The sequence below is a fragment of the Lissotriton vulgaris genome, chromosome 8 (genome assembly GCF_964263255.1).
Source record: "Lissotriton vulgaris chromosome 8, aLisVul1.2, whole genome shotgun sequence".
Taxonomy (NCBI): Eukaryota; Metazoa; Chordata; class Amphibia; order Caudata; family Salamandridae; genus Lissotriton; species Lissotriton vulgaris.
The window spans coordinates 456,556,086-456,582,116 of record NC_141696.1 but is presented as its reverse complement, the minus strand read 5'-3'; positions in this window follow the sequence as shown (position 1 = coordinate 456,582,116).

Below are 26,031 nucleotides of genomic sequence, written 5' to 3'. Positions count from 1 at the left end.
TCTATTCACTGCGTCAAAACTCAAACACTTATACATTCACCCAGGCACTCTCCTTGCAGTACTCTAATCATTCAGTCAGTACCCAAGTACTCATGAAGTGAGCCAGGCCTTAGCACATGAACTGCTTCAAAGACCTATCTACTATTCATGCTGTCCTCTAACCACCTACACACTTGTCTTTCAAACCTTCAATTCCCCAGTCGGTATACATACACTCCAGCAAACACTGTGTCACTTCGCTTGCATTCCTCCAGTGACCCATTCAGCAATATGTACTAATTCATTCACTGCACCAAAAGCCAACCACTTATGAATTCACCCAGGCACTCTCCTTGCAGTACGCTAATCATTCAGTCAGTACTAAAGTACTCATGCACTGCGCCAGGCCTTAGCACATTGACTACTTTAAATGCATATTCACAATGCATGCAGTCCTCTAACTACTTACACACTTGTCTTTCAACCTTCAATCGCCCAGTCAGTATACATACACTTCCAGTAAACACCCTTTCACTCCTCTTGCACTCCTCTAGTGATCCATTTAGCACCATGTACTAATCAATTCAAAAGCCAAACACTTCTAAATTCACCCAGGCACTCTCCTTGCAGTACTATAATCAGTCAGTCAGTACCCAGGTACTCATGGACTGAGCCAGGCCTTAGCCATGGACTACTTCAAACCACTATCCACTATACATGAAGTCCCCTAACTAACCAACACACTTATAGTTCTGCACTTATACTTTAAAAAAAAAACTATATTAGAGTTTCAATATTTTAAATACCATTTTTATTTCCATTTATATTAAAGTAGATATAATGTAATTTTAAAAATTAAATATGTAAAAATATATAGTTAAAAATCTCTAGTAAATCTTATGCATTTGTGATGTCACTGACCATATCATGAATGATGTACTATGTGACTTCATCAGCAGTGGATTGCGAGCACGCGCGTTAAGTTAGAAGAGCTAACTATAACGGAGAAATTTCAATGGTTTTGTATGAGTGAAATATCCAGCTAACTATAACAGCCCTGAAATCTATGGTTTTTTCAGTGAATTTCTAAGGTTTTTTAAATGCTAGTTCCTAACTATAACATGTCTGAAACCTATGTTTTTTTCAGTGAATATATATATATATTTTTTAAGTTTCGCCTATTATCATTCGCTTGTGAATGTAATAGGCGAAAATTCAAGGGCTCGATCGACTAGTCAAACCACTGCAGTTTCTTCACAGTACATGTGAAAAGCGGGAGAATCACTTGACCACAAGCCTCTCGTGAACGAGCCCAGCCAGCCCAGCCTCCCTCACACAGCTTCTCCCAGCCATATGGTCGTTCGAGTTGCCCACCCCCTCCCTCTCCAGCGCCTGCCTTCCGTGACTCACATTAGATCATCAGAGGCAGCCCAGCCCAGCAGGCAGCCCACCCCCTCTCCATATGGGCAGCCCACCCCCTCCCTCCTCTCTCTGCGTACTTGCTCCAAATGAAGTGGTTAATTGGGCCGCTTTTATTTCCAATTTTCTTCAAACTTCTCCTTCTTCCACTGTTAACACAGGACTCATCATAAAGCTTTTCCAGTTTATAGCTGTAGATTTAAGCAACAATCCGAACAAGAAACTGAATATATTTGACAACACTTTGCCTTCCATCAGCAGAAACATTAATTGTCCAATGCTCAAAGGCTTCTGCTCCCCCTCACTCCCTTTCCTCCCCCCATTCGCTGGCCACGTCAAAAGCGAGAGCTTTAAAGGGGCTTGCTTGAAGGCAATCTGCTTCCCCGCTAATCAGTTTTTTTCCCCTCCCACTTTTCCTTTGATGTCCACCGCGCGTGGCCTCTGCCTGTTGCCTAACACGGTATTTGGTGCTACCACCTCTCACAAAGCTGCATTTACAATTCTGAGCAGCACTGTATATAAAAGTGCCAGTAATCGAAATCGGCAAGCTGTTTTTTTTTGTTGGATTAAGCTCGGATGTTTGCTGCATTATCTTGCCCCCCCTCAGTTGGATTGCACTTTGTCTTCGCTGTGTTTAAAATGAATCTCAGTGCAGGAAAGGTTATTTACTGCAGACGTTTTCTGTAAACGTTTCATTGTCTTCTATTGATTTCTGCATAAGCTTAGACTTTAATTTTCATGGCAAATAAAGTCAACTCTGAGCTTTATTGAGAAAAAGTAGTTTCCTAGTTTGTTTAAAAACTATTTTACATCGTAAAACATTTGCTGTCACTCCCTTTCCTCCCCCCACTCGCTGGCCACGTCAAACGCGGGAGCTTTAAAGGGGCATGCTTGAAGGCAATCTGCTTCCCCGCTAATCAGTTTTTTTCCCCTCCCACTTTTCCTTTGATGTCCGCCGCGCGTGGCCTCTGCCTGTCGCCTAACACGGTATTTGGTGTTACCACCTCTCACAAAGCTGCTTTTACAATTCTGAGCAGCACTGTATATAAAAGTGCCAGTAATTGAAATGAGCAAGCTGTTTTTTTTTGTTGGATTAAGCTCGGATGTTTGCTGCATTTTCTTGCCCCCCCTCAGTTGGATTGCACTTTGTCTTAGCTGTGTTTAAAATGAATCTCAGTGCAGGGAAGGTTATTTACTGCAGACGTTTTCTGTAAATGTTTCATTCTCTTCTTTAGATTTCTGCATAAGCTTAGACTTTAATTTTCATGGCAAATAAAGTCAACTCTGAGCTTTATTGAGAAAAAGTAGTTTCCTAATTTGTTTAAAAACTATTTTACATCGTAATACGTTTGCTGAGGTCGAGAAAGCATTTTGCCTTTCATTAGGTTGCCCAAAGATGCGGCTTGCCTACTTGGGTTCAAAAACATCAAATTAACTGTTTGTGCTGACAAAGGGCAAATTTCGATTTCAGCAGACGAGGCGAGATTATCGGCGTGCCCGGCTTGCCTGGCAGCAGCTTCTGGCCATAACTTATAATAAAAAGCGTGCATACAATTAGAGCGCTTGAAGTGTGCAGTTCAGCTTTCGGAAGCGTCAAGATGCGCTCCATCGCTCTCCAGCGGCAGGAGCTGCTCCTCTGGCGCCCGGCTGCTTTGGTATTCATAAATCAGCACCTTCTGCAGGGCCAGGCTGGCCGCGGACAGTAGCACCACCAAGAGATTAGGCCTCTCAGCAAGCAACCCGAGTGAACAAGCACTGGCGTTGCCAATAGAATTCGCATTTGGAAAGTTGGAGCTATTTGTTTTGTAAATGACATTTTATATTTATATATCGTTATTGGCATTGTCAATAACAATATATAAATATAAAATGCCATTTACAAAACCAATAGCTCCAACTTTCCAAATGAGAAACCTATTGGCAACGCCAGTGCTTGTTTTTATATATATATATATATTTTTTTTTATATATATATATATTACCTACTGGCAGTCGCCAGTAGGTAGTTATAGTTATGATTTTTTTCAATGCAAAATCTCAAAATTCTATTGTGAATAACTTTGCCGCCGGTTGACGAATCTGTCTGAAAATTTCCTCAAATTTGCCTCGCAGAACTCCGCTCCTTCTCTAAAAGTGTGGGGGGGATTCGTCAAGCGTGGCCCGAGATAAAAGGGGGGTCCCAAAACGTGTTTTCCCCATGTTAATTTCCATAGGGCGGTCAAACTCACTTTTAGCCAGAACGGCTGAATGGAGTTGCACCAAACTTGGCAAAATTGTAGGGACTGGTAGCCCTATGTGCCTTTGCTATGTCTCAAGATATGTGCTCCAGTGGTTTTTGAGTAATTTAGGTTAAAAAATATATATATATCTATGGCAGCGCCCTGGTACGCGCACCGGGGAGCGCACCGGGTGCGCTACGCGACTTGCTTGCGGAAAGCTGATTGTCTCTCGGGTGTCTGTAAACATTCAAAACAGTCCGGAGCGGCCATCATCTTGTGTCTCGGTAGGATCGAGACACAAGAGGTGGCAAAAACAAGGGGAGAATTGACCATAAGGGGGCAGAGTAGACCCCCCTTGACCCCTTAGGTTTGATGTGGGGGCCATACCGCGGGGCAAAAGCAAAAATATATATTTTTTTTATTTTCGCTGGGGGAGCATTCTATGGGGAAAAAAGAATGACAGACTTTTCCGAAAATGTAGGTTTATTAATAAAACAATTTTTTTTATTTTTTTATTTAAGTACCAACATGTAGGTACCAATGCAGAGTCTAAAATTTAATTTACACTGTCTCCTTTAGAGATATCTTCCATGTTGTTTCAGAAGTGATTGTGGTATATGGAATTCATACCATAGTCTGTCAGGAAAGTAGAAACAACATGGAGGCAGGAGATGATAAAGAGATGTTAAACTTTGAGAAAAATTACTATGAAACATAAAACAGTTGCACAGTATACTATAAGTGTCACTTTATATTATATCTATTTTGGTACTATTTCATAATTTACATATAAAAAAGAATAATGTCTTGAACAATTTTTAAATTTTTAAATAAATATTTATTGCTGTGTTTTTTCAAAATTTAAAAGAATTTCCAACATTATTTCGTCAGGTATGTCCTCATTTTCATTCCATGATTCTATTTCTTCCACACAATTAAGCAAGTCTTGGTCCAGAGACTGATCCAAAAAGTCTAATTCATCAATCTCTTCCTTAGGATTGTTCTCCAGATCAATTTCAAATGAAATATTAATTTTATTTTGTTCTCCTTCAATTTTCTTGTTGTAAATTGTATAGTGAAAAAAGTTAGAGAAAGATAATAATTTTGAGTGATCAGAGGTAGGGTAGCTCTGAAAAGAGCTTTTGGGTTCTGTGGCTGATTTAGGTACCAACAAGTAGGTTCCAATGCACAGTCTTAGATTCAGGAGGAATATTCTATTCCCCTCATCTGAGAGGTGCACACCATCTCCTCTGTAGATATCTTGTATGTTGAAACGCAAGTTATTGTTGTATATTAAACCCATTCAATAGTCTCTCATGTAAGCAGAAACAGATTTATTCACATGTTTCGGTGCTTTCTCAAATTGTGGACAAATTGTGGACAAAATTGGTTGGACCAGTTCCATTTCTGTCTTTGACATATATTGGAATATACCAAGGCAGTTTGTGGAAAAAGTGTCATCAATTGATCAAAGGTGTCCTTTAAAAGCATTTCCAGACCTACCCCAGTCAAAGTGCCCAAGTCATTTCCTCCACAGTGCACTATTAAGAGGTCAGGGTTTGGCAGATGCAAAAAGGTTTTCAACAATAGTATCAATTGGTGACATCTCAATCCTCTCTGGCCAATCCACTTGATTTCCACATTTGTTAAATCAAGGTTGTGAAGATTTCTACTAGCTGCATACCTTTGAGCCCAGTGGATGTAGCTATGTCCAATAATCCACACAGAATACATGATGAGAGAAGGTTCTGGTGCAGTCAGATGAAGTGTGGGAATTAAATGGCAGTTGGAAGAGTAGGAGTTTACCAAAAAATAATTGTGGAGTTTCACTGCTCTTGAATCACAAGCAATGATTGGTGGATTCAGATAGTTGAAAACTAAAAGTTAGGGGGCATAGTTGTGTTTTGTGAAAGAAGCAATTTGAATGGTTAAGAAAAAGTCAATTAAAGAAACATTTCATCAGATAAGCTGGTGTACTGAGAGGTCAAACATTCATTTGCAACATTGTAGAATAAACTTTTGAACCTGAGAGTTCAGTAAGGAGAGAGTTGCTATGGTAACAGATAGAAAGGGCTGAGGGGGAAGGGTGTTGGTTTGAAAATAGTGAGGGAAGAGTTTTGATTGGTTGAAATGAGGCATATCTGTGTAGAATTAGAGGTTTTCTGTGCCAGTCATGGTTGGAATGTGTGAAGTGCATACCTTTTGCTCTGCTAAAGAAAAATTGGTGTGTGTGTCTGACATTGTTCTCTATCTCCCAAAGCCTTTGTAAAGGTAAGACATGATTCATTTAATTTAGATAGAGACTTGTATGCTCTATGGAGAAGATTTGGAAGCAGATTTTTTTTATGTTGTTTTGTGTCATGTTTTTTGATAATGCTTGGTTAAAACATTTTAATGCATAGAGGAATTGTATTTTGTGAAATAGTGAATTTTCAGTAGTGCAATTGAATGCTTGTACATAGGACCTGTGCTGTGTTTCTAAAATGTTATTTAAAACACGATTTTGGGGTAAATGCATGTTTTTAATATTTTTGAGAAGGAATTATTAGTGCTTGCCTCATTAAATAAATATATTTGAACCTTTTACAATGATGTCACCTGCATTACCTCAGATTAGGATACAGATTGATGTTCTTTCTGGTTGGTTTGTGTCATGTTTTTGGATTATGCTTGGTAAATAGATGTTGCAGCATAGGGGAATTGCATTATGTAAAATTGTGAAGTTTCCCTAGTGACATGGAATGCTTGTACATAGGACCTGTGCTGTGTTTCTAAAATGTTATTTAAAAAACGATTTTGGGGTAAATGCATGCTTTTTATATTTTTGAGAAGGAATTATTAGTGCTTGCCTCATTAAATAAATATATTTGAACCTTTTACAATGATGTCACCTGCATTACCTCAAATTAGGATGCAGATTGAGTTTCTTTCTGGTTGGTTTGTGTCATGTTTTTGGATAATGCTTGGTAAATAGGTTTTGCAGCATAGGGGAATTGCATTATGTAAAATTGAGAAGTTTCTCTAGTGACATGGAATGCTTGTACATAGGACCTGTGCTGTGTTTCTAAAATGTTATTTTAAAAACGATTTGGGGGTAAATGAATGCCTTTTATATTTTTGAGAAGGAATCATTACTGTTTGTCTCATTAAATAAATATATTTGAACCTTTTACAATGATGTCACCTGCATTACCTCAGATTAGGATGCAGATTGAGCTTCTTTCTGGTTGGTTTGTGTCATGTTTTTGGATAATGCTTTGTAAATAGGTTTTGCAGCATAGGGGAATTGCATTATGTAAAATTGAGAAGTTTCAGTAGTGAAATTGCATGCTTGTACATAGGACCTAGGCTGTGTTTCTAAAATGTTATTTAAAAACGATTTTCGTGTAAATGAATGCCTTTTATATTTTTGAGAAGGAATTATTAGTGTTTGCCTCATTAAATAAATATATTTGATCCTTTTATAATGATGTCACTTGCATTACCTCAGACTAGGACGATACCATCTTAATATCCCAAACTAGGAAAGGCCTCCAGGCGCTCCTGAACTCCTTTAGTACTTATTGTGTGAAGAAAGGATTAGAGATAAACGTTAACAAAACTAAGTGTATGGCATTAAAATCCTGTAAGTCGGATAGGGGGACTCTAAATCTGAATGGTCAAGTTTTAGAAACAGTTGATAATTTTTTCTATCTGGGGGTGGTGCTAGATTCAAATTTAACATGGAAGGCCCAAATTGAGAAAAATAAGGTGTCTTATGCCCACAACGTTAAGCCAGTCATTAGTAAACTTAATGCCAGTACAAGTAAATGTGTGACCCCCGCGCTTGAGCTTTTTAAATTTAAAATTCAATCTGCTGCCCTTTATGGGGCTGAGATATGGGGACCTTGGGCAAAAAATAGTTTCCAAGGTCTGGACAATAAATTTATGTGATCAATTGTAAGGGTACCCACTAGTACACCTTTGATTCCTCTCCAATTTGATTTGAACCTTAAGAGAACTGGCAACCATATAATTATTAGACTACTAATGTTTTGGTAAAGGATATGGTCTACCCCAGAACTGATTGATTATAGGAAAGGTCTCCAGGAGATATTGGGTCTAGATTCTCTTCATTCTGTTTTATGGCTCAGACACATTAAAAAATGGTTTTCAATCCTGGGCCTGCCTCAGCTATGGGAGAGTTCAGAAACGCAACCGCATTATGCAAAATCCATGGTGAAGCAAGCTTTCTGGTCCTTCGTAACCAATCAGTTAGTAAATGGAAACAGAATCGGGTCTTTAACCGAAAATTTTTTAAGCTTCAAAGATGAACCCTCTTTTGAGGTCTTTCTAGATGAGATAGAGCCTCCCCTTGCGAAGTCCCTATTTTTGAAGTTCAGGTATGGGAATCTTATGCTAAATTCTAATCTGGAACGCTGGTCCAAGGGAAAATCGGAATGTCCAAACGTCACACAGGGGAAGTGCACAATGTGCTCAGGTTTTTGCACGGAGGATGAGGTCCATATACTGTTCATTTGCCAAGCGTACACTAAAGCAAGAAAAAGGTGGATCAAACCCTTGTGTACCCTTTTAGGAATAAGATCTTGTATTATGGCATATAGAATTATTAAAACCAATACTTCCCAATCTATTGTATTTAGCGTTAGTAGATTTCTTTATTCTGTGTTTATTGCTCGCAGGAAGACTGGCGAATTACTTTGAGCAGTTAAATCTTTGCTGGTTTTCGAACTTCCCTCCTAACACGGTACATGTCTAGTAGCCAGATAATAACTGAGATGAAGCCTTGGTGCCTTTGTTAATGTTTTTATGTATGTATACCTATAAGGATGTTTACAATGAATTTTGTTCCTACAGATAACATTTTTTTAACCCTTTTTAAACTTGTATGTATAAACTGATATGATCTTGTGCTTTTTATGTATGTATCTTTTATGGCCAAAGCGGCCGAAATAAAGATAACAATAATAATAATAATAAAATGTTATTTAAAACACGATTTTGGTGTAAATGAATGCCTTTTCTATTTTTGAGAAGGAAATATTAGTGTTTGCCTCATTAAATAAATATATTTGATCCTTTTACAATGATGTCACCTGCATTACCTGAGATTAGGATGCAAATTGATCTTTCTGGTTGGTTTGTGTCATGTTTTTGGATAATGCTTTGTAAATACGTTTTGCAGCATAGGGGAATTGCATTATTTAAAATTGAGAAGTTTCTCTAGTGACATGGAATGCTTGTACATAGGACCTGTGCTGTGTTTGTAAAATGTTATTTAAAAAACGATTTTGGTGTAAATGAATGCCTTTTTATATTTTTGAGAAGGAATTATTAGTGTTTGCCTCATTAAATAAATATATTTGATCCTTTTATAATGATGTCACCTGCATTACCTCAGAATAGGATGCAGATTGAGCTTCTTTCTGGTTGGTTTGTGTCATGTTTTTGGATACTGCTTGGTAAATAAGTTTTGCAGCATAGAGAAATTGCATTATGTAAAATTGAGAAGTTTCCTAGTGACATGGAATGCTTGTACATAGGACCTGTGCTGTGTTTCTAAAATGTTATTTAAAAAAACGATTTTGGTGTAAATGAATGCCTTTTATATTTTTGAGAAGGAAATATTAGTGTTTGCTTCATTTAATAAATATATTTGATCCCTTTACAATGATGTCACCTGCATTACCTGAGATTAGGATGCATATTGATCTTCTTTCTGGTTGGTTTGTGTCATGTTTTTGGATAATGCTTTGCAAATACGTTTTGCAGCATAGGGGAATTGCATTATGTAAAATTGAGAAGTTTTTCTAGTGACATGGAATGCTTGTACATAGGACCTGTGCTGTGTTTGTAAAATGTTATTTAAAAAACGATTTTGGTGTAAATGAATGCCTTTTATATTTTTGTGAAGGAATTATTAGTGTTTGCCTCATTAAATATATATATTTGATCATGTTATAATGATGTCACCTGCATTACCTCAGAATAGGATGCAGATTGAGCTTCTTTCTGGTTGGTTTGTGTCATGTTTTTGGATAATGCTTGGTAAATAGGTTTTGCAGCATAGGGGAATTGCATTATGTAAAATTGAGAAGTTTCTCTAGTGACATGGAAGGCTTGTAAATAGGACCTGTGCTGTGTTTCTAAAATGTTATTTAAAAAACGATTTTTGTGTAAATGAATGCCTTTTATATTTTTGAGAAGGAATTATTAGTGTTTGCCTCATTATATAAATATATTTGAACCTTTTACAATGATGTCACTTGCTTTACCTCAGATTAGGAAGCAGATTGAGTTTCCTTTTTATTTGTTTGTGGCATGTTCTTTGGAAATTCTTGATATCAACATATGCAAGATAGAGGAATTGTGTTTTGTGAAATAGTGAGGTTTCAGTAGTGAAACTGTATGCTTGTACATAGGACCTGTGTTGTGTTTTTTTAATGTGATGTGAAAAACGATTTTTGGGTAAATGAATAGTTTTTACATTTTGGAGAAGGAATAAATAGTGGACATTAGGTGAGGCCTGTCCAGGGGTATAGATGAGGTGAGGCCTGTCCAGGGGTGCATATTAGGTGAAGCCTGTTTAGGATTGTAGATGATGTGAGGTATGCACAGGGGTGCAGAGGAGGTGAGGCCTGTGTTCAAGAGTGTAGTAGGAAAGAAGTCTGTTCAGGGGTGCAAAAGAGGTGAAGTCTGTGTTTTAGTATGCAGTGGGGGGGAGGCTTTTTGAAGTCATGTCCATTGAAATCTTCGACACAGGCCTCACCTCCTCTGTTCTCCTGGACAGGCATCACCTCATCTGCACTCCTGTTCACGCCTCACTTCATGTGCACCCTGTCACTATTAATTATACCCAATACATTGAGGTCTGTCAAGGAGGCACAGAGGAGGTGAGGCTTGCCCAAGGGTCAGAGAAGGTAAGTCTTGTCCATTGCACTATTGGACACAGTGCTCAAGTCCTTTGCACCCCGGATAGGCATCACCTCATCTGCTCAATCTGTTTACTAATCTGAGGAAAAACAGGTGACATGATTGTGAAATGTGTTAATATATTTATTTAATGAGGCAAACACTATTAATTCTTTCTCAAAAATATAAAAGCCATGCATTTATCCCAACATCGTTGTTTAAATAACATTTTTCAAACACAGCACAGGTCCTATGTACAAGCATTCCATGTCACTAGTAAAACTTCTCAATTTTATATAATGCAATACCGCTATTCAGCAAAATCTATTTACCAAGCATTATCAAAAAACATGACACAAACCAACAAGAAAGAAGCTCAATCTGCATCCTAATCTGAGGTTACACAGGTGATATCATTTTAAAAGGTTCAAATATATTTATTTATTGAGGTAAACACTATTAATTCCTTATCAAAAATATAAAAGCCATTCAATTAGCCCAAAATCGTTTTTTAAATTACATTTTAGAAACACAGCACAGGTCCTATGTACAAGCATTCAATTTTACTACTGAAACTTCACTATTTAACATAATGCAATTTCTCTATGCAGCAAAATGTTTTAACCAAGCATTAATAAAAAACATGACTAATCTGAGGAAACATAGATGACATGATTGTGAAATGTGCTAATATATTTTTTGAATCATGCAGATACTATCTAATCAACCTTTTTCTTTGTAATATTCTGTCCTTGAGTTACTCCCTATTACTCCTTTTGTCTGTTTTATACCCTCTATCTCCCTCTTTGTGACTTTTTTTCTCTCTTCCTGTTACACCCTCTGTCTGACCTACTTCTTGTAAAATGCTGTCTCTGATTTACTTCCTCTTACACCCTCTCTCAAACTTCAAACTTACTCTATGTCTCTTCCTTTACAGGCTCTCTCTGTTTTAGTCTCTTTTACAACCTTTTCCCTTTTAACACCCTCTCTCTGTCTTACTTCCTGGTACACCCTCTCTCTGTTTTACACCCTGTTACATCCTTTTTATGACTTACTCCCTTTTTTTACTTACTTCCTCTCCCTATTACATCCTTTTTCTGTCTTTCAACATATTATACACTCTCTCTGTCTTAGTCCTTCTCTATGTTTTACTCCCTCTACCTGTTTCTTTGTCTGAGTCTCCCTGTGTCTTTGTGTTACTCCCTCTAGCTGTTTTTCTTTGTCTTACTCCTAGTTATAACGTTGCTGTGATTTAAACTTAGATATGTTGCTAATTAGTGTTTATATCGTTTGCTATTGTCATTGGTTTTTTTTTGATAATAGTGGTCTATAATGTGTTATTTTTTTCTTTACCACAAATTGAAATCAACAATTCAAAAGTAAGCAAAAATGCCGTCAAGGCAAAGGAAAAGAAAAAATTCCATACGAAAAAGAACAAAATCAGCAACGGAATTAAATCAATCCCCTATAACAAGTACTTCAAAAAACACCCAAAAAGCTCCTGGTAAGACAACTAAGTCTTTTTTTCGTAACATATGTAGAGGAAAAAAAAATGTTTACAGGAATGTGAACAACCAGAAGGAGAGACCAAATTTGAAAAGGAGGGAGAGGTCCTCAAAAAAGTTCAATACTGGAGCAGGAGAGAAGAGTATGGATAGCAATAGAAGGCAAAATCTATTTAGGGACATTTGTAGACGAATGTTTCGCAATAGGGTAGTTTTAAATTTGCTAAAAACTGAAAAGAAAGGTAAACAGAAAGCTGCTTTTTACAAGAAAAAGAAAAGTGTAGAGAAGATTGTCGATCAGGCTTTTGAAGTTAAGAAAAAATTATTTATTTTAGTAACCAATAGAATTAGGATACTTAACAAGGCAATTGATGTTTTCAAATTGAACAGTAGATGGAGAAGAATAATTATTCAAACTAATTTTTGTGAAGTTTTTTCTGGAGAATGGATGCATAGTTCAAGTTCTGAGCCATTTTTTAATGAGGGGAGTTACTTTCAGGAAAATGATTTGGTTCATGCAGTTGACACCAGTGGTTGAGCATATGAGGTGAAAGATGGTTGTCCGTTGGAAAAAGAGAAATTTGTTTCTAGAGATGCAGAAGAGGTGTTACCTGATGAAGTTTTAGGGAGACGTACTAAGGGTCCAGTGTACATTTGGAAGTGTAGTAGTATTTGTAGTGTGCGACAGGATTCAATCGATTTGCTTCGAAATTTCTTACGTACATATAGTAAGAAAAGTGTAAAACAGAAAATGAAGATCTTGCAAGAGTTAGATCCTTGCAGAGTGAGAGAAAACACAGGTTTGCATGGGCATTCACTGGCTTGTTTTTCTAGAAATGTATGTCAGAGTGTTTTTCATCATTTTAGGATGCTAGCAGTGCATCATAATAAGGTGAGGACATTAGTGAGAAGGTTGTATTATGCAAAAAGTCCAGCACTTAAACTTAAACAGTTAAACAGTGCTCTTTTGCATGGATCTGAAGTAGATGTGAAGACTATTTGTGAAGAAATTGAGTTTTGTTATTTTGGGAACAAAGAGGACAATGTAGAAATGGATATAGTAATGGATGGTAATGTGGAAGACAATGTACAGATTTCAAGTATAGAAAAGTTTGACGAGGAAATTACCAGGTTTACGGTGAAATCAAGTGAAAGGCCTAATTTAACTTGTGTGTGTTGTCGACGGACTCATTATAAGATTCAGACTAGGTTAGTTGATTTATATGCAAAATGTGAATTGGAAAATAACAGTGAATGGAAGGATTTTGTTAGTTATTTGTTGGTGGAGAATTCTATTGATTTGAGTTTTGATCAGTGTGTTTGTAATTATTGTTTGAAAACATTAAATGAAAATAGAATGCCTACTAGAGCTGTTCATAATAATCTTCAGTTGATAGATATTCATTCTGAATTGATGGATTTAAATACTTATGAATCTATTTTGATTCAATGTGTCCATCCTTTTCAGGCTATTGTTCACATGAAGCCTAAGATAGGGAAATTGCCTCCTACAGATTTACAGAGAGGATTAAAGGGAAGAGTTGTTTATTTGCCTCTAGATGTCAAGAAAAATATTGATACAATTGGTGTAAGAAGAGTAGAAGAGGATCCTCTGGTTATTCTAGTTAATGGGGTTCCGACAAAGAATAAGAAAATCTGGCAAGATTTAGTGGATGTTAGGAAAGTCAAAAAGGCAACGTTGTATTTGGTGAAAAACAATGAGTACTAGAAAGATGTAAGTGTTGGAGCAGAGGAAACAGCTATAGAAGAAGACAGTGATTGTTCAGTTGGCCAAATTGAAAAAGTTGATGTGTCTAGAAGTGAAGAAATATATGAACATTATACTGTTCATCCTTTGCATTCCAAAGAAGTAATGGGAATGCAATTGACTTGTTTCAAATGAAAGCAGCAAAAGAAAGTCCTATTAGTGTATGGGAAGAAAGTTTGGAAGCTCGTTGTATTCCACAGTTATTTCCAACAGGTCGAGGTGGATGATATGACGATCGACCAGTTCAAATTCCTGCAGCTGAATACCGGACTTTAAGATTATATGCTGAAGGTCCAAGGTTTCGTCAATGCATTCCATATTTGTTTCATCTACTGTATGAAAGTGATTTGTCTGGGCTTTCTTATGCAGTTAATCATATAGTGAAAAGTGGAGCTCATCTGCAAAATGTTTCGGCGAGGGACTTTATGGAGAAAGTCAATCTGCAAGATAGTATTTTGGAATCTCAGCTAATCAATCTCATGGCATGTCAGTGTGGAACAAACGAGTATTGGTTCCATCGTCATGGGGAATTGAAATGTATGCTAAGAAACTTAGGAACTCCTACATGGTTCCTCACTCTTAGCTGTGCTGAGTATGCATGGGACGACTAACTTAAATTTCTACGAGAGGCAAATGGAAACATACAAAATATAGAATTGAAAACACCTGGAGAATTGTGTTCTTTGGATCCAGTGAATGTTTGCAGATATTTTAATCATAGATTTGAATCTATGATGTCTTTTATTACCAACAAAAAAAATCCTCCCCTTGGAGAGGTTTTGGATTTCTTTTGGAGGAAGAAGTATCAAGCGAGAGGTGCTCCTCACATACATATGTTGTTATGGATTAAAGATGCACCCAAATTTGGAACTGATTCGGATGACATAGTGATGAGTTTCATTGAAGAATATTCAACATGTGCTGTTCCGAAAACTACTGAAGAAAACAGTTTAAGGCAACAAGTTTTACGTTTTCAATCCCATCGTTGTGGAAAGTACTGTCGTTGAAAATTTAAAAACAAGGAGAAATTCTACACGAAATGTAGTTTCGCGTTTCCACGACCAGTGATTTCTAAAGGAAGAGTAAATAATTTGATGTCTTCTCTGCGACATACTGTGACAAGGAAATCACCAAAAAATACATACAATTTAAAAAGAAACGAAGAGTCCAAGTACATCAACGACTACAACCCAGGGATTTTATCCATGTGGAATGCTAACATGGATATTCAGTTCGTTGCTGACAACTCTATTGCTGAGGCTCGATATGTGATGTCTTACATCACAAAAAAAGAAAAGACTGAACTGAAGGAAATGTGGGAAGACATTTCACATGAAAAGAGTATAAGTAAAAAATTATACAGTTTCAGTCTGAAGATGTTGTCGCATCGAGAAATTGGAGCATATGAATGTTCTGATCGGTTATCATCAACAAGTCTCTATGCCAAATCAAGAACAATCATTTGGGTGAGTCTAGGTCTTGCTGCAACACGAAACCGAGATTTGAAATCTGCACAAGAAATTGAATATTTGGCGGAGAAAGAACCAAACAGTACAGATATTTTGAAGACAAACATGTTGGATACATACTATCCAAATAGAAGTACTCACCTTGAGAACACTTGTTTGTATGAAGTTCTGCAAAACTACAGTTATAAGAGGAACATCACAGAAGATATCAATAATGGAAAATATGCTGTCATTGGGTATGAAGGATGTCTAGTGAAGCAGAGAAAAGGCCATTTGATTAATCATCGAAAATTGAGTTGCGAATCTCCAGACAAAAGAGAATTTTACTATTTAGCTCTTTTGCAACTCTTTAAGCCATGGCGTACAGAAGAGGAACTACTTGGAGATTTTCTGTGTTATGAAGACTCTTTTAATGCAACCAAGGATACCATAGAATGCTCTGTTTTTCCCAATTATCTGCAAATGTTGAACAAAGAAATAGAGCAAGAAGCCACAATTGCTGAAGAGATTGCTAGAGACAGTTCTCAAGACAGTCAGAGTTCTACTTCATTGAGGCAGGATCCACTAGGAGGACCAATTATCCAAAATGAAGCTGTAACTGCCAAGGATGAGGTGATAAGAGCTATGGCCAAGCTCAAGAGGATGTAGTTAAATTAAAAGATTTGGTAAAGCAACTAAACTTTGAGCAGAAAAAAATATATGACGAAGTCACAGAACAGATTGAACATGGATTCAGACAATAGAAAAAAGAGTGCTCATGTACATCATTTAAGCCTGTCCCACTGTACGTAAGTGGAGAAGCGGGAACAGGAAAAAGTTTTCTGATTAAAGCCATTGCAACTTATTTGCAGAAAAGGACTGAATCACTGCTATCTTGTGTTGTAACCGCTCCAAATGGACTGGCAGCACATAACCTTAAAGGGAATACTCTACATCGTTTACTGATGCTGCCAGTTGAGCATGATAATAAATTGCATTACAACAAGCTATCTGGAGATGCGTGTTCTGAAGTTTCCAGATTCCTGAAGAAAATGAAACTTCTTATCATTGATGAAGTAAGCATGGTCTCAAATCTAATGCTTGCTTTTGTGCATTTGAGAATGCAAGAAATTCTTAGAACAGAGTATGATGTGTTATTTGGAGGAAAACACATTATTGTTTTTGGAGATCTACTGCACTTGACTCCAGTAAAAGGACAACCAGTGTTTAAAATGCTCACGCATGAAGATACCAGGAAGTCCCTTGGAAGCATTGGAAACGTTAATATATGGTTACATTTTAAATATGCAGAACTGCTTCAAAATATGCGACAGGCAAAGGATGAAGATTATAAAAATATTCTATAAGATGTAAGAATCGGAAAAGTAAGTGAGCTTGGGAAAGAAACTTTACATGCTCGATTCACTTCAAATTTGTATCCAAATGAAAACATTCTTCCAGAGAATATTTTTAAGAAAATTACTGAGAAGAAATCTGCCATATGTTTGATGCCAACTCTGCAAGAATGTTATATCTTCAACAACAAAATGTTAAAGTTAGAAATTGAAGAGATTGTGAAACTGGAAGCAATAGATAAAATAGAGCATATGGGTGCAACAATTGTTTTGTCAGAAAATTTGAAAACAAAATTGGATTCATTAGAGAAAAGTATATCTAAAACAGCTGGTTTTGAAAAGACTCAGAATGTGTGTTTACATTTTTGTATCATTTTGAGAAGGAAATTAAATGTTGAAAGAGGTCTGGTAAATGGAGCAATGGGTCATGCTGTTGATTTTGTGAATTATAGAAATAGAGATGGAATTGAATTTTTAAAAATAAAATTTGATGGCATTGAGCAAGTACAAAAAATTAGTCATTGTTCTGCTAGATTTTTGCTTGTAAAAGACTTATATGTTCGCCGAAAACAGTTTCCTGTTTGTTTGACATATGCGGTGACAATTCATAAATCTCAAGGTTTAAGTGTAGATAGTGCTTTGGTGAACATTGGAAGTTCTGTGTTTAAAGAGGGTATGGCATATGTGGCATTATCACGAGTCAGAACTTTATCAGGATTGTACTTGATTGTGTGTGATGAGACAAAGATTTGTGCAGATCTAGATTGTGTTAAAGAATACAATAGGTTAAGAAGAGAGTATGCTCCACATTTCCTCTGTTTGAAAAACGTGTGGTAGGCCGAAAAAGAAGAAATGAGAATAATTGCAGTGAGGTAGTAGCAAAAAGACAAAAAGTAGATGAAACTGTAATTGTAAGCAGAAAGAAAAAGGATTCTGTTCAAGATGTTGTTGGATTTCAGTTTCTGGTGTCAACTGCTATGCTAATGTAGTGGTTAATGTTGTTTTTTTTCTTAAAACTTTACAAGAACAGATTGGTGAAAATCGGGATCAAAGATTCTGCGGTTTATTGAATTCTGTGTTTTAGAAATGTAGCAGTGATAGAGCAAAAATAGAAAGTGTTTCTGAAATTCGAAATCTTTTAGATATATGTTCAGGTCAAAAAAAAATTGGAAAATGAAGGTGTAGATGTAGAAAATCTTTTGAGGCGTTCTTATCAATGGCAGCATGATTGCGACAATTGTAGTTTATCAAATAGTACTAGAATAGACACTGAAAGATTTATATATTTGGCTTTACCAGACTGCAAATCAGTGTCTTTTAATAATCTACTTAAACTAGCTCATCATAATATGGTTTGTTCCCAATGTAAGTGTCCAATGCTGTCCACATTATTTATACAAACTTATGGACAGTATGTTTTTTTAATGTTTCAATGATGTAGATCTGATGGAACTAAATTGACAACTTCTATTAAAAATGTTGTGGCTTCTCAGTTATCAATTTCAGGAAGAATCTTTGTAACTGTAGCTATTATTTATCATGACAGTGCTTCAACAATATCAGGGCAATATACAGCACATTTAAAATGTTGAAAAGGTTGGTCTTTCTGTAATGTTACTCATTTGACTTTCAAACAACGTTTGCCTTTTGACTTAAAAAATTCTTACCGAGTGTTTTTAGAACAGAAATTTAACTAAAGGTAATTGGCCTATAAAGACAGGAGCAGTTAATAAAAGTTAGTCTGCTATTTAAAATTATATTGTGAGTAAAATTAATGAACATCATATAAAAAATGCATTTCTCATATAGGTACTGTAAGTGGATCTCATAGTAAGTGATATCAGTATTATAGGAAATGTTGAACATGAGTGATCCAGAGATGGGAATATGAATAGTTATACATTGTGAAAATGTGGTAAAAATGTGGTATGAGCTTTTCTTTCAAAACATCGGGTAAATGGTAATTTCTGAGTTTGAAAATAGACTTATAAATCTGACACTATTTGGCCGTAAGGAATAGTGTTGGAATTAGGAAAGATTCATAACTTAACACAACGAGAAAGAGACAAAATTGAGACATATTTCAGATGTTCCTAGAGTTTTTTTTATAGAAAGTCGATGAAATGGAAGTTTTAGAGAACAGCAGAGTATTTTCCAATGAAAAGGACCTTCACGATCTACTATTTGGCCTCATGGAAAAGTAAGTGAATCAAAGATTAGTGTAAATATGTGTTTAGTAAGTTTATATGTTTTTTTAAACACAATCTTTTAGATTGTGTATTTTTTTCCTTGCTGTTATATGATGAATAGTTTGAACTCACTGTTTTTAGTGAAATTTAATATATTCTGAGAACAGCAAAAATAAACTATGTAACATGTTGTAGAAGTTATTCTATAGTTTGTTTTGTGTAATTTATATTGTATTCCCATTGTCTCACGCTCACTTTCCTTTCCCACCCTTTTTCAGCTCTCTTTAGTCACTCACACTGCCTTTCTCTCACTCTGTTTCATCCCCATTCTTTATTCCACTTTTTTCACAACCCCTCATTCCCATTTCAACTGTCTGCATCCCCTCTGTCCCTTGCACCACTGTTCAGCTTTCAGTCACTCTGCTTTATTTGCCTTTTACGTCTTTTCCTCCTTTGCTCTTTTACTAATTTCTCTTTACTCACTCATCTCTTTTTTCGTACTCTGTCACATTCTTTTTGTATCTTACTTACCTTCACTTCATTTCTCTCATCTTCTCTTCCTCTTTGCCACTGAATTTATCTGCCTTACCCTTAGTAATTTGCTTTCCTTCTATTTCTTTTTCACTCTTTTTGTCCTTCTACATTACTTTATTACCCTTTCTGTATCCTTCACTCTTGCTTTACTTCTTTATACACTTTTAGGATTTTTAACCTCTTGACCTGTCTCTTTTATTTTAAAATATATATTCTACTAATTATAACTTATTTTTTGTTCTCTCTTTCACAGATACAAAGTGTAGAAAAAAAATTATTAAGTTTATATTAATTATATGGTAAGTGTGAATTAAAAAAATGTACTTTGTCATGATCCTTTGCTTTAACCTCATTACTTTTCTCTCACGCTATGTTACCCCTGTTTCCTTACTCTGCTTCCCTCACTTATTCTTATCCTCCATGTTTATTTCCCTTTTCCTTACTTTTCAACCACATTCAACTTCTTTCAGTCTTCCTGCTCACCCACACTCCCTCACTTTCCTTTCTTTTCTGGTTCACTCAGTCCCTTTCTGTCACTCCTTCCTTTTCTCTCTCTATCCTTTCTCTCTGTCACTTCCTGTGTCTTTCCTTTTCTCAGTTACTTCCTCTAACACCTTTTTTCGTCTTACTATCTATTACACAGTCTCTCTGTGCTCCTTCCTCTACCTCTCTTTCTCTTTACACCACTCGTTCTGTCCTTTTTCTTTATGATCACTCCTTCATTATTTTTTTTTTTTTTTTGGGGGGTGCGCTAACGGGACGCGCCCCGGTACGCACACCGGGGCGCGCCGGAATACTGCGCTTACCGGTCCGCTTACCAGTACGTGCACCGGGATCGCTCCAGGGCAAAAAAAAAAAGAACAATATACATTACAAAAATAGTATTACATAAATATACAATATAGGATTCATTTTAAAAAATATTACATTTCATACCTATAGACATTTGCTATTAAAAAACCTATGAAATTCACTGAAAAAAACATAGGTTTCACACCAGTTATGGTTAGGAATTAGCATTTTAAAAAACTATTAAATTCACTGAAAAAACCATAGGTTTCACACCAGTTATAGTTATCTGGAAATTTTACTGACATAAAAAAATTGAAATTCCCACATTATAGTTAGTTGGACTCACTATAACTTGCGCGCATGCAATGCACTGCTGATGATGTCACATATCACATCATTCATGCCATGGTCAATGACATCACTCCTTGTGATAGACTGACAGACCTCCTTTCAGTGTAATGTAACCCTTGAAACACATATTAAAAAATAGAAACTAACATTTTCAAAAAATGGAGATACCCATACCAGTTACAACAACCAATTCAGTAATTCCACCATCTATATACACATCCACTCATTCACCAACAGTTCTATAAAGTCAGTCATACATATACTCACTCATCATATGTAGTGATACACCTATACATCTTGTTACAGACCCACAGTCATCTAAAAGTTACTCACACACATACTCACACATGCAAATAAACTATTGAACATCCATTTATTTGCATATACAACTATACACACACTACCACCTTACTTCTGAGGAAACTTACACATACTTACTCTCTTAAACAATCACTTATAGAAACAAATAAATATTTTAACAGGAACTCTTTCAATATCTCACTCTCACATATACTCACTTATATACATCAATACTCACACATACTAGATTAAAACATATGTAGTTACTGATAAAGACACTAGTGAGACAGTCATTCACTCACTAACAAACACACATACACACTCATCCACCCATACAGTCCTGCACATATGCTGTCTTCAAAACACATACAAAGAGAGAGTTAGTCATTCATGCATCTATGTGATAAGTAATACCCCCACGAAACCATACAAACACTCATACTGATACTAAAAAAACATCTAATAACCCATATACCTACACATGTACCTACTCACCAACCCATGCAGCCACTTAGACACAAAGTGAAACACTAATACAGTTCAGTTCAAAAGCTGTTATTCGATTTGTAAAACAAACCATACAAGCAGAACAAGTTTACATATGTTACATTAATTCCTAAAATTTTATAAAAATTGCTAGATCTAAAATCTATTTAAAAACCATCATAAACATAGTATGTGATATTCTAAAAACATGATTTGACCAGTAAAAATTAGGATTTGGATGATACACGGTCTGTTTCCTAATACAAACTAAATTCATTTATAGTACATACAGATATACGTAAATCTACAGACAGGAAGCCAAAGTTAATAACAAAACACGACAGATGTATCAAATGACTATGGCTTTCCTGGCAGCTGTACATTTTAGTATATATGATGCTACGAAAAAACAGATTTCCAGATCCTTTAAAGAGCATAAAATCTGTAAAGCATTCTTCGTAGAGCGAACATTGTTTTTTAAAAAGATGGGTTTTAAATATAGTACCCTAAAAGAATGATAACATTTGCAAAACAATAAAAAATGGCAGCAGCTCTGGCATGAAATATTATCGCAAGGGCATGCGGTATCAGATCTGGCTTTTATTACAGGGAATGCAACAAGATGGTGTACGATTCCCAACCTTAAGCGGGTTAAAACAAACCGGTGAGAATTACGAGTAAAACCAGAAAGGTAAGGTTGGAAACCGGTATTTAAATTGCAATCCCGGTAGAACATCACAGATTGTAACGTTCCGGACACCCTATCGTGACACTCCTTCTTGTAGTTTAAAAACCTTTGTTTTATGTCTTTTTTGGGGATGGAAACAACAGATTTGGGGTCAAGAAATATATCAAACTGATATAGAAGATGAAACCAATAGTGTATGTACTTAAGCCACTTAATACGTGGGGAGTGGTCCAACCTGAGACAATCAAGGATAATCTCCTGGGTTAATTGTGTTTCAGACTTGGCCCAGATTGAACGCCATAACAGCAGGGGACGCAATGCTGCTAGATCCGAGATGCGATTGATTCCAACTTGTTGGACTTGGCCTTTTTTCCCCCCAAATTTTTCGCTTTTGACCCCCTTATCTGGATTGTCTCCCCCATGGGATTAAACCTGTATAGGCCATGAGTGGTGTGAGACACCTTGTGAAAATGTAATTACCTGACATAATGTGAACACTTGTAAATATCCCCCATTTTGAAAACGCACCTGACTGAAATGTATTGTTTTTAAAATGGATGCCATGGCCATGGGTTTTGCCACCTGACTGACATAGGTCAGCTGTCTAGATAACATTACCCAGCAACCCCTAGCTTTTGGAGGGAAAGCCTGGCACCCAGGGTGCTCACCCCCTCCCCTAGAACCAGTTTAGGCTAGATGTGCCAACATTCTAGAAGGTCCTGGCACTGCCTGGGAGGAGGGTATAAATAGGGGAAAGTGTCACCAGAGGTTTAGTCAGCGCTGGGACAAGGAAGAGAGGGGACCTGCTGTGAGGTGCTACCGCCACATAGGCCTGTGAGCTGGGCCCTGCACCCCTATAAACCCCCCCTCTGCTGTCCCCATGGGCCCCTGACAAGGGAGGGCCCTACCCAGGTCCCTGACACTGTGGGAACCGGGAGTTACGCCAGCGCTGCGATGAAGAAGCGCCCAGGAGGTGAGAAATAGGATTGTCCACTCCCCCTGCTGAAGCTGTGACCCTGTGGAAGTACTGGGTCGTGAGGAGCTGCCTGAAGGAACTGTTGCCCTTGTGAGGTACTGCCCGGCAAGCGCTATTCTGAGGAGGAGTGTGCCCTCGAGGAACTGTGTCTATTAGACTGCCCCTGGACTGCCTATCAAGCGCCATCTGGGGAAGAGTAGGCTCCTAGGAACTGTCACCCCCCTTGTAGGCACTGCCTGTCAAGCGCTATAATTGAGAAGCGCTAGGAACTCGAACTGTGCCCTGCATAGCGCTGTGTGGTGAAGCGCTGAAGAGCAGTGCGCTGTAAATAGCGCCATCTGCTGAGGAGAATCGCGCTGTGTGGGCTGAGGAAACTGTGAGGAGAAACAGCGCTGAGGAGCCTACCCTCGTGTCAGCGCGCTGTCTGCCTTATTATTAATTAATTACAAGGGAGCCTACCCCTTATCGCCGCTGGGATTCACCGCCGCGGTCCGGCGTGTGTGGGACCCCCCCCCACTGCTGAGAGCCTCGTTGCGGCGGCCCCCGGTGCCAGGAGAGGGCCGCCGAAGTGGAGTGAGGGCCGCGCTGGGCCCTGAAGCCGCTGTCTACCTCGTCACGTGACGGGGGCCTGACCGCGTCATCGGCCCGCCCCCGCCACGCACTGATTGGCCTGCGCGGCCGTGACCCCTGAAGGCCGCGCAGGGATTGGTTATCGGCCGAGAAGGCCGGGAGAAGGGAAATCGAAGCCCCGGGTCCCCGTGAGGTAGGAGGGGGACCCGGGTGAAGCTCCGTTGCGGGGCCCCCGTGACGAGGAGGGAACCCCGAATGAAGCGACCGTCGCGGGAGGCCACCCCGCTGGTCTGTGCCCCACGCGAGGGGCCGGTGGGGAAGGCGGGGCCGGGGCACGCTGTCGGTGCCGGCCCGCCAGAGCGAGGAGAGCGTCGCCAAGCCCTAGGTCCCCGTGAGGCAAGGGGACCCAGGTGAAGTGTTGGTGCGGGGCCCCGTGCCGAGGAGGGAGCCCCGAATTGGAGCGACCGAAGCGGGAGGCCACCCCGCCGGTCTGTGGTCCTCAGTGAGGGGCCGGGGCACAGGGTCGGTGCCAGCCCCGCCCCCTCCAACGAAGCCGTCTGCAGGAGCCTTGAAACGTGGGAGGAAAGCCAGGCAGGCTTCCCCCACGGGTGCCCAGACACCGTGTTGAAACCCCAGGCCCCTCTGAGAGAAGGAGGCCCGGGTGAGGAGAGAGTGGCCGTCCAGAGGCCGTTTTGGAACCCCTGGGCCCCGGGTGACGCCGCGGAAAGGGGGGCCTCGAGGCATATTGTCGGTGCCTGGTCCCCCCCTGCAGAGGAGACCCCAAAGGACGCCCCGCAGAACCTATTGAGCCTGGTGAGTGGGGCTTGGATTAAACTGTGTGGAGGTCGGGGCACAGGGTCGGTGCTCGCCCCTGGAAACTGTACTGATCTTCATTGGCCCTATTGATCTCCTTTTTAAGCCTCTAGACTGGGCTGGGACATTACTGAAACCTCCCCGGGATTGGTAGAGGGACAAGTTAACCCCTAGCTAGGTGTCAGGCCCTGCAGAGTGAAGGGCTGGGTAACTCAGCCTGGTTGTTAATGGCTTGTTGACCCCTGTGCCCTGCAATGGTTATTTGCCATGTTCATTTCTGATCAGGATGCTGGTTGCCTAGGGTAACGCAACGTTTCATGTTACCTGTCCAGGTGTGATGCGCCACTGCGCCTAGTGTTATGGTCTGCTGATTACCCTGCTAAGGTGGTTATGCAAATGTTATGCCCACACTAAGGTTATTGAGGCCTAGGTATACTGTGGTTTTACACCTGATGGGTGATCGTATGCTTTTGCGCCCTGTTAGTGCCGTGGTGCCCCTATGCTGGCCTGAAGAGTTATTCCAGGCCCCTGTTATGCCCCTGGTTAATGAGCCTGCCGTACTGATTTCTTACAGGTGCTCCTGACTAGTATGTGCTGTAATGCTTTGTTGTTGTTTTCCCTTACAGGGGTGGGGTTGGCGTTGTCACGCATGAGGTGTAGTTATGCTAATATGCAACTTACAATTTCAGCCAACCTCTCAAGGATGAAGGCCTGAGTAGGCCCTGCCTGATGTGTAATTCCCTAGGTGGAGGGGGGAAGAAACCTGATGTTTTATTACAGGTACTCCTGTCTAATATTAAAGGTTCTGTGATGTTCTGTTTTCCCTTACAGAGGTGGGGTTTGGCGTAATAACGCATAAAGTGTATTAATGCATAATATTAGAGTTTGCAATTGCAGCCTACCCCTAAGGATGAGACCCTGAGTTGGCCCCGCCAGATTGGCCCCAGGTCTAATGTTCACTTAACCAACCATTTTTTATTACAGCATGGACTTTGGACTCAACCCTTTTTGTCCCATGTAAATAATTCCCCAGGATGTACTTGGCTCTGGCGCCAGTTGGCGCCTTGTTGTGATTACCAGTGTATTTTTCCTTTTTGCCTTGCAGGTTGGAGATACTAAACTGCTTAATTTTCCAACTCAAATTGGTGTCCTGCCTCTTTTGTAGTGTGCCTGGTGTGTTGACTGAGGGTACTGCGTGAATGCTTCACATGTCCTCGAAGTTTGGCCTGCCCGCTTGATGCCATGCTACCCCCTTTGAGACTTGGGCAACCCCCAATTCCAACATTTGGTGGCAGAGCGGTGGGATAGGACTTGTGTTTGCGCAGTACCACAGCGGCCACGGGTTACACTGCAAATAGAGCTTGGAGGTAATCTGAGCCTTGTTGTGGGGATTATTGTTGTTTGCTAAATTGCTTCCTCCTGAGAGTGTTCTGAATTGTCCCCTTGTTCCACTGGGAGGGTGTGTCCCGGGTGTACCTTGCCACGATGGGGTTGATTTACCAGGAAGTGGAATTGATGGAGTACACCGAACAGGAGGTGATAGACTTCCTCCTGGAGAGAGGGATACCCCCAGTAGGGAACATTAGGAGGAACCTGTTTCTCTATGAGGCCCTCAAGAGGGGAGAGCCCTTAGAGATTGATGGGGACTTATCTGACTACCCCCCCGAGGTGTTGAAGGGTCAGTGGGTTAGAGACCAGAGAGAGGGCTCCCCATCCAGAACCCTGGG